The 7,566-nt window shown below is 46.2% G+C and overlaps 1 protein-coding gene across 1 annotated transcript in view; it reads right to left on the bottom strand.

Moving 5' to 3' along the window:
- Nucleotides 1–7,566, bottom strand: part of FKBP1A (FKBP prolyl isomerase 1A) — a 32,463-nt gene that overhangs the window by 23,912 nt on the left and 985 nt on the right. The gene's annotated exons all lie outside the window — the stretch shown is intronic.

The following is a 7,566-nucleotide window of genomic DNA, read 5'->3' on the forward strand; positions in this document are numbered from 1 at the left end:
TAATCTACTTAGCCTGACTGAAGTGAGGGCTAAGAACAGACGGAGATGGATACCTTACTGGAAAGTCAGAGGCATAGGTGTGCACATGTGTAGAGAACCACTTTAGCCAAGGTCAGGGGAAACCTGGTAGAGTATGTCATTTAAGCTTCACTATAAAGACTAGGAAAGAGGCTACCATGTGGTGGGGAGTGGGGGCAGTGTGGTGACACCTAAGCAGAGAGACAGAGACCCTGATGTGGGGGAGAGCTTGGTGTGTTCATGGAACTAAATGCAAGTCAGGCTGGTGTGAGCTCCTGGGAGGGGAAAAGTAAATGTAATGAAAGAAGAGACAGAAGTGACCAGGAGCTGATTATTTCTCCTGCCCCCTCCTTTTCCTCTCCCACTTTTTGTACTGCTAGAATATACCTGGTCAAAGTCAAAGGGGGAACACAGGGACTTGGCTAAGCTTTTCAGTAGGTTAGAACAAACAAACACGAGAGAAGAAAAAATAGAAATGAAATAAACAAACACTATCGCGAGTACGTAAGAGAAATGGACGATCAATGTCCAAGGTATCCATAATACCTCTGGCCTTTTCCATGGGAAATAGCAGGTGACAGGAAGATTTTTTTAGAGAAAATTCCATGGCAGACAAATGATTCCCAGTTTACAGATATAATAAACTCATTAAATAAGAATCAGGTTTTGTTTTGTTTTGTTTTGTTTTTTATTTTTGAGAGGTTTTTCGCTACAGGGCACGTGTGCTTGCCAGACAGACAGAGACATAGAGACAAAAAGTGAGAAATCACCCCCCAGGGGGGATGGTCATGCCGCAATCCCTTCTCCTCCATTCTCCTCTCGGGATCTTGGGCACACACGCACACGCGCCCGGCGTGAGTTTTAAGCCACTGGGTCCGAGATGCGAACCGCGGTTGACTACGTGGGAGTCCAGTGACATAGCTAACTGCTGGTTCCCAGAATCAGGTTTTTTGAAGACAAAAAATGTTCAAGTTGAAAAGTCTATGGGCGGGGCCAGCAGCTGGCATGGTGGTTAAGGTGCTAGACTCCCACAAGGCCAATTGTGGTTTGAGTCCTGGACCTGGTGGCTTGCTTTATCACTTTCCTTTTCTCTCTCTCTTTCTGGTCAAGTTAAAAAATAATAACAAATAAAAATAAGTAAATACTGTAAAAAAAGAAAAGTCTATGGGCAAATGTGTAGGTTTAGTGTTATGTCATTTAATTCAACAATGGTGTTTATAAAGAAAAATAAAAGGCTATGGGGCTCACTGTAAGGAACGAGAGTTCTCTACACAGATGGCTGATACTAGAACCAGCACAATAAGCCGGGAATTGATTAAGAAATAGTGTGTGTTGGGACCAGCAGATGGCATAATGGTTACATTGCTGGACTCCCATGTAGTCAACCGTGGTTCGAGTCCTGGACCTGGTGGCTTAAACGCATCCTGGGCACGTGTGCTTGCGTGCCCAAGATGTCGAGAGGAGAATGGAGGAGAAAGGACTGCGATGTGGCCACCCTCCCTGGGGGGTGATTTCTCGCTTTCTCTCTCTCTCTCTGGTGAGTGCATGCGCCCTATAGTAAAAACCTCTCAAAAAAAAAAAAAAAAAAAAGTTTAATCACAATCTATTGAGATACTTCAAATGGAACATTCAGCTTATAGGAAACCAAGGCAGGGAACAAGCTAAGTACTATCAGAAAACAATGAGCAGATGTGTGGTATTCTAAAAGATAACCAGCTTGCTCTTTTTGAAAACTCAGGGTTATAAGGAGAAAAACAGTGTGCAGACACTTTGAGATTGAGCCTACTGATATGCCTACCAACGTAACATCCAATTGCAATGAGCAAACCGCAATTCAACTGCGGTTTAAAAAGAGTAAGAAAAAAAAGAAAACCACTTTGGAGACAACTAGGGTAGTTTCAAAAAGAATTTGATTTTGGATATTATTGAACCATTTGAAATTTTCTTAGATATGACAAATAAAGGATAAGGAGAATAACCTCATTCTTAGGGTATGCTCAAGTATTTACAGGTAAAGTGCCATGATGTTTGCACCTTAAGATAGCTCAGCAAATGTGGCCAGCAGGTGCATAGTGTATTAAGGTGCTGGACTTCCATGTGGTTAACTGAAGTTCAAGTCTAGATACAGTGGCTTGAAACTCACATTGGGTGTGTGGGCATGTGCACCAAAAATTCTAGAAGGAAAATGGACAAGGGATTGCAGCATAGTCATTCTCCTCCAGGGGGTGATTTCTCACTTTCCTTCTCATTGTCTGTCTGTTTTTCTCCCTCTGGTGAGTATCTGTGTCTTATGGTAAAATATTAAAAAAAAAAAAAAAAAAAAAAAAAAAAAGGACCAGCAAAAAAAGAAACCCAGACATGGGCTAAGGTTAAGGCAGCTAAATCCCACGTGGCCAACTGCAGGTTTTGAGGCCTAGATGTGGTGGCTCAAAAATTACATCAGGCACATGTGTGTACATGTCCAAAATCCCAAGAAAAGAATGGAAAAGAAGGGACTGTGGTGTGGTCATCTTGCTTGTGGAGTAATTTCTCTCTTTCTCCTCTCTCTCGAGCACACACACCTCTATAGTAAACAAAGCAAAGCGAAACAACCCAGACTACACACACACACACACACACACACACACACACATACATATATTCTGTAAGGAGTTAGACGTGGCATATATATGACAACATATCAACCATGGTGGCACATGGCTATCTATTGATCTATTTTGATTTTTCTCTTTGTCTGAGCACTTTTCAATGAAGAGTTGCATGAATAAAGAATTATCAAAAAGTTCTTAGAAAGAGGCTAATACAAAAAAAAAACTATGAATGGACTTCAAATTTTCTTTTCTGCACCAAAATAAACGTACGTGTGTGTGTGTGTGTGTGTGTGTGTGTGTGTGTAGGTTTATTTATAAATATATATTTACATATACAGATTTATTTGCAAATATATACTATATATTTACATATAGTATTTATACTATACTATATATATAGGTGTGTGTGTGTGTGTGTATGTGTGTGCAGTATATATTTAGAGAGTGTTTTGCTATAGGGCACTCACAGGAAACAAAGAGTGAGAGAAAGTGAGAAATCACCCCCGGGGGTACAGGCACACTGTAATCCCTTCTTCTCCATTCTCCTATTGGGATTTTGGGCATGCATGCATACACGCCCAGTGTGAGTTTCAAGCCAGTGGGTACAGGACTCTAACCATGATCGCCATGTGGGAGACCAGTGTCTTAACCACTATGCCACCTGCTGGCCCCAAAATAAACTCACATTTTAATCCATTCTTCTACCCGTTTTTTTTTTTTTTTGAGAAGTTTTCACTATAGGGCACGTGCGCTTGCCAGACAGACAGAGAAAGACACAGAGACAGAAAGTGAGAAATCACCCCCCAGGGGGGATGGTCACGCTGCAATCCCTTCTCCTCCATTCTCCTCTCGGGATCTTGGGCATGCACGCACACATGCCCGGTGTGAGTTTTAAGCCACTGGGTCCGGGACGCAAACCATGGTCGACTACATGGGAGTCCAGTGACATAGCCATTACGCTAACTGCTGGTTCCCATCTTTTACCAGCTTTTGAAGTCCCTCTGTACACCTAAGAATGCTATGGGGCCTTTGGCTCATTTAAGACAAGGGAGCTCTCTACTCTTACCTATGGAAGAAAAAAGGCATGGCACCTGTGTGAGTCTGTATTCTGGTGATCACAATCCCAGAGAAAAGAAGCAATATTTCCATAGCAGGGCCTATTTTCAAAATATTAACATACCACTATGTCAAGGAAACTTGAAGCAAAAAAGGACTGATACCTTAACTAGCCCACACAGCCTAGCTGGTCTGGCTTCACCTCTGCCCATCTTGCACCCACCAAAACACAATCACCACTGAAAACCTCCCCTGGTCCCCAAATCCAAGAGAACAGCCACAGCTTTCTTTCTTTTATTTTTTGGAGAGGTTTTTGCTATAGGGCACATGTGCTCGCCAGACAGAGAGAGACAGAGAGACAGAAAACGAGAAATCACCCCCCCGGGGGGATGACCATGCCGCAATCCCTTCTCCATTTTCCTCTCGGGACCTTGGGCACGCATGCACATGCACCCGGTGTGAATTTTAATCCACCGGGTCCGGGACTTGAACTGCAGTCGACTACATGGGAGTCCAGTGACATAGCCATTACGCTAACTGCTGGTTCCCAGCCACAGCTTTCTTAGCCAACACATTTTGTAGGCCACATGGAGACCTGTTTTGAAATGAATCGTCACTCAGCTCCATCTCTCCTACTTCTCAGAGAATAAAACAGGGAGCACAAGGTCTCAGCCACATTCTACTCTACCAATCCCAAACTGCACGGCATTTAAGCCATTCTAGGGAACTTCAAGGCTAAAACCCAGGTTCTGCCTGTTTGCCATTCTAGACATCACAAAGGGCAAGGGAGAACCCATCACCCAGTGCCTGGAACACAGGGAGCCAGAAAGACATTATGTGTAATACCATCACTTTCGCTGTCCCTCCTGGAATGAACTTGCCCTACACTCTCGCTCTGGCTCCCAGCCACTTTTCACAACAGGCGCTGTTACTCCCATTACACAGAGGGCACGTGGAAGCTGAGAACTGCGGGACAATTTGCTGAAACTCTCACAGCCTGTTACATGGCAAATAGACCGTTTTGGGGATCACTGTCCATTTGGCACCACTTCTACCCACTGCCTGGGTTGACACACTCTATTCTTAGGATAAAACCAAGGTCCTGTTTCTGCCCTGGTCCCCCAAAATGTCTACTGTCTCCAAAGTAGCCAGAAAGTCTCTTAAAATCCAAGTCAGCTAACAACTCCCAATAACTTGGGAGATAAAACCAACATTCTCACCACAACCTACAAGGCTACTCATGCCCTCATCCCCTCTCTGTTCCTCCTCACACAATCCACTCCAACACGGTGGTCTCCTTGTGTCCTCTAATGTACCAAGCATACTCCAGCTTCAGGGCTGTGCACTCGTCCCTCTGCCCAAATACTCATCCCCTAGCTCATTCTTCAGCTTCCTCTGAGTGAATGCTAAAAAGTCATCTTGTCAGAGGCCTTTTCCAATCGCCCTCACTTAAAGCAGCAAAACATCTGCTGCAGGAAGGAAAAAGTGTTCAGCCAAGTGTTCAGCTCTGCCCAAACACTTCCAGCCTGTCTGCCTAGAGGCGGCACACATCAGGGGGCCCACATCTGAGCTGTCTCTGCTGGGGGCAGCCTTCCTCCAGACATCAGGTCATCAACCAAGAAACACCCCAGTGTGTCGGAGAGGATGAAATGAAACAGGAGGGTGGGGGCTGGGGGAAGGCTAATGAAAAGCAAGAGGCTTGGGGGGGTGGGGTGCTGGGAAAGTGGCCACACCTGCCCTTGGGGCCTCAGTCACCCTCCAAGTAGGCCTCCTGAGGAAATGAGGCAGAGGACTCTTGGTTTTACTCAGACAGAAGACAGCAGGCTACGGATGACTTAAACCTGATCTCAAGGACAAGAAGTCCAGCTACTTTTTTGAGAGGATAAAAAAAGAATTCCTTGAAATCCATTTGAAGTTACCCGCTTGTACAATGGCAGGGACAAGGCCCACTGAGATGAGTAAAAGGGACACAAACCTAGCAGTGTGCCAGCACAAGCTTAGCAGAAAAATGACGAAGCGACTCAAGGCATTTCTTTGGCGTGTTACCTTTCCTCCTCCTCCTCCATGCCCACCATGCTCCTGGGAGATGCTCAACAGATGCTGGGAGTTTCATTTTCCCTTCCTGCATCACAAGGCTGTAGTGCAGACCTTTGAGGCCTTGCTCACAGTGTTCTGCTGGAGGTCGCAGACAGTAACAGAGGGAGGGAGCCTTGGGAGTAATTTCAAGACCACTACTGGCAGCCACCAGTGGCACTTAAAACATCCATGTGGCAAAAGCCTGTACTACGCTACCTCTGGTGGCTGAGGGGGGGATTCTGGCCACCTTGCTTTCACGGCTTTTCATTTGGACCTGCCCCCAAATCAGCAATACTGGATATCCTGCCAGAGCCTAACAGATCAAAAGTGTTCACCGAAGTCAAAGCTGGGTCATTCCTTCCTAATGGTCCTTGGCCAGAGTTCTATCCATTCCTGAGCGTGTGACTTGGGCAAGTGACTTCACCATACCAAGTCTCAGTTTTCTCTTCCTTGCAATGGATATAAAGGCAGCATCTAAGGCACAGATCCTTCCTCTCAGGAAATGTAATCACCAGAGCCACACAGTCTAGCAATCTGAGCCAGATTCTCAAAAGGGGACAGAGAAGTTGGGCACAAGGCAGGGTGGGAGGTGAGTATGCAGGAGATTTTCACCATCCATCAGCAGGAGAAGCAGAAAAACACAACCCTGTAACAGGAGACTACTAGGCAGCCAGGTAGAAAAAAACAGAGATGAGAGCTAAAGGCATCGTGAGAATTCTTTCTTGGGTCCAGTGGGCTTCCTGCCTTTGAGACGCCCCCAAATCTATATGATAACATCCCCTGATGATTGTGTTCCCTCAAGATGGATCTGTTCCCAGTGACTTAAAAGCCTTAACTACTACTGATGAGATCTTGCAGCGCCTACCCTCTCCTCCCACGCCCCCACAGGTCTCAAACAGGTTCTTCCTGGGAGGCTGAAGGCAAAGGCCCACGGGAACAAAGCCGGCCGACCGCCCCAGAGAACAGCCTATTCTGTGAACATGAGGCAGAGCTGGCATCTCACTAAGGCGCCTTTGTAGGGCTTATCAAAATGAAATTAAAAAGAAAGCTTTTGTCCTAATGCAAGCCAGGGTCTTGTTGCTGTTCTGGGAACGTGTAGGTGGGTGCCACCCGCGAGGAAAACACAGACTTGAAGAGGCACTGGGAGCCCTCATGGTGTTCTGGGTCCCACAACCATCTGTTCTCTTAGGAAAAGGCTCCAGACACCCTGTGTGGGGACATTTCACCAAGAGGCACAGTGAAATGTGGTTCTGCCTATGGAAGCAACAGAACATGGGGTCAATGTCTAGTAATGAGCCAAGGACGAAGAGCAGGCTCAGGAGTAAGATGGAGGGAGCTATGCAGCCTAGTGTCCTAAGGGTGGCTACTTACAAACTAGCCTGGGCAGGCATGCGCTCTTCAGGCTCAGTCTCTACCCCAGCTGGGCGTGGGAACTGAACGAACCGCCCACTCACCCTAGCACTATAAAGAAATAGCGAAGGCCATGCTTCTCATCCTGTTGATCAGAAGCAACCAAACTGACACACTTTGCTCCACCAGACCTCCCAGACTCAGGTCTGACCATCACCAACAAAGACAGCTCACAAAATGTCACAATCACTTCCAGTTTCTCACAGGCATGAGACTGCTCCCTTCAAAGATGGGTTTCAATACCTCTGCTTTTGACAGGCATTTTAAGGTTCTAGCCTGTAACTCCTACCACCTGCTCCCATTTTGATTCTTGGAGAAGGGCCAGACAAATAGAAGGACATAAGACGGGGGATGTCCGCTACCCTTTTCCCCTTCCCAGTGCAAGTCATTTCCCTGAACAGAGGGCTGAGTCCTG

The sequence above is a fragment of the Tupaia chinensis genome, unplaced genomic scaffold (assembly GCF_000334495.1).
Source record: "Tupaia chinensis unplaced genomic scaffold, TupChi_1.0 Scaffold140086_1, whole genome shotgun sequence".
In the NCBI taxonomy this organism is placed as follows: Eukaryota; Metazoa; Chordata; class Mammalia; order Scandentia; family Tupaiidae; genus Tupaia; species Tupaia belangeri.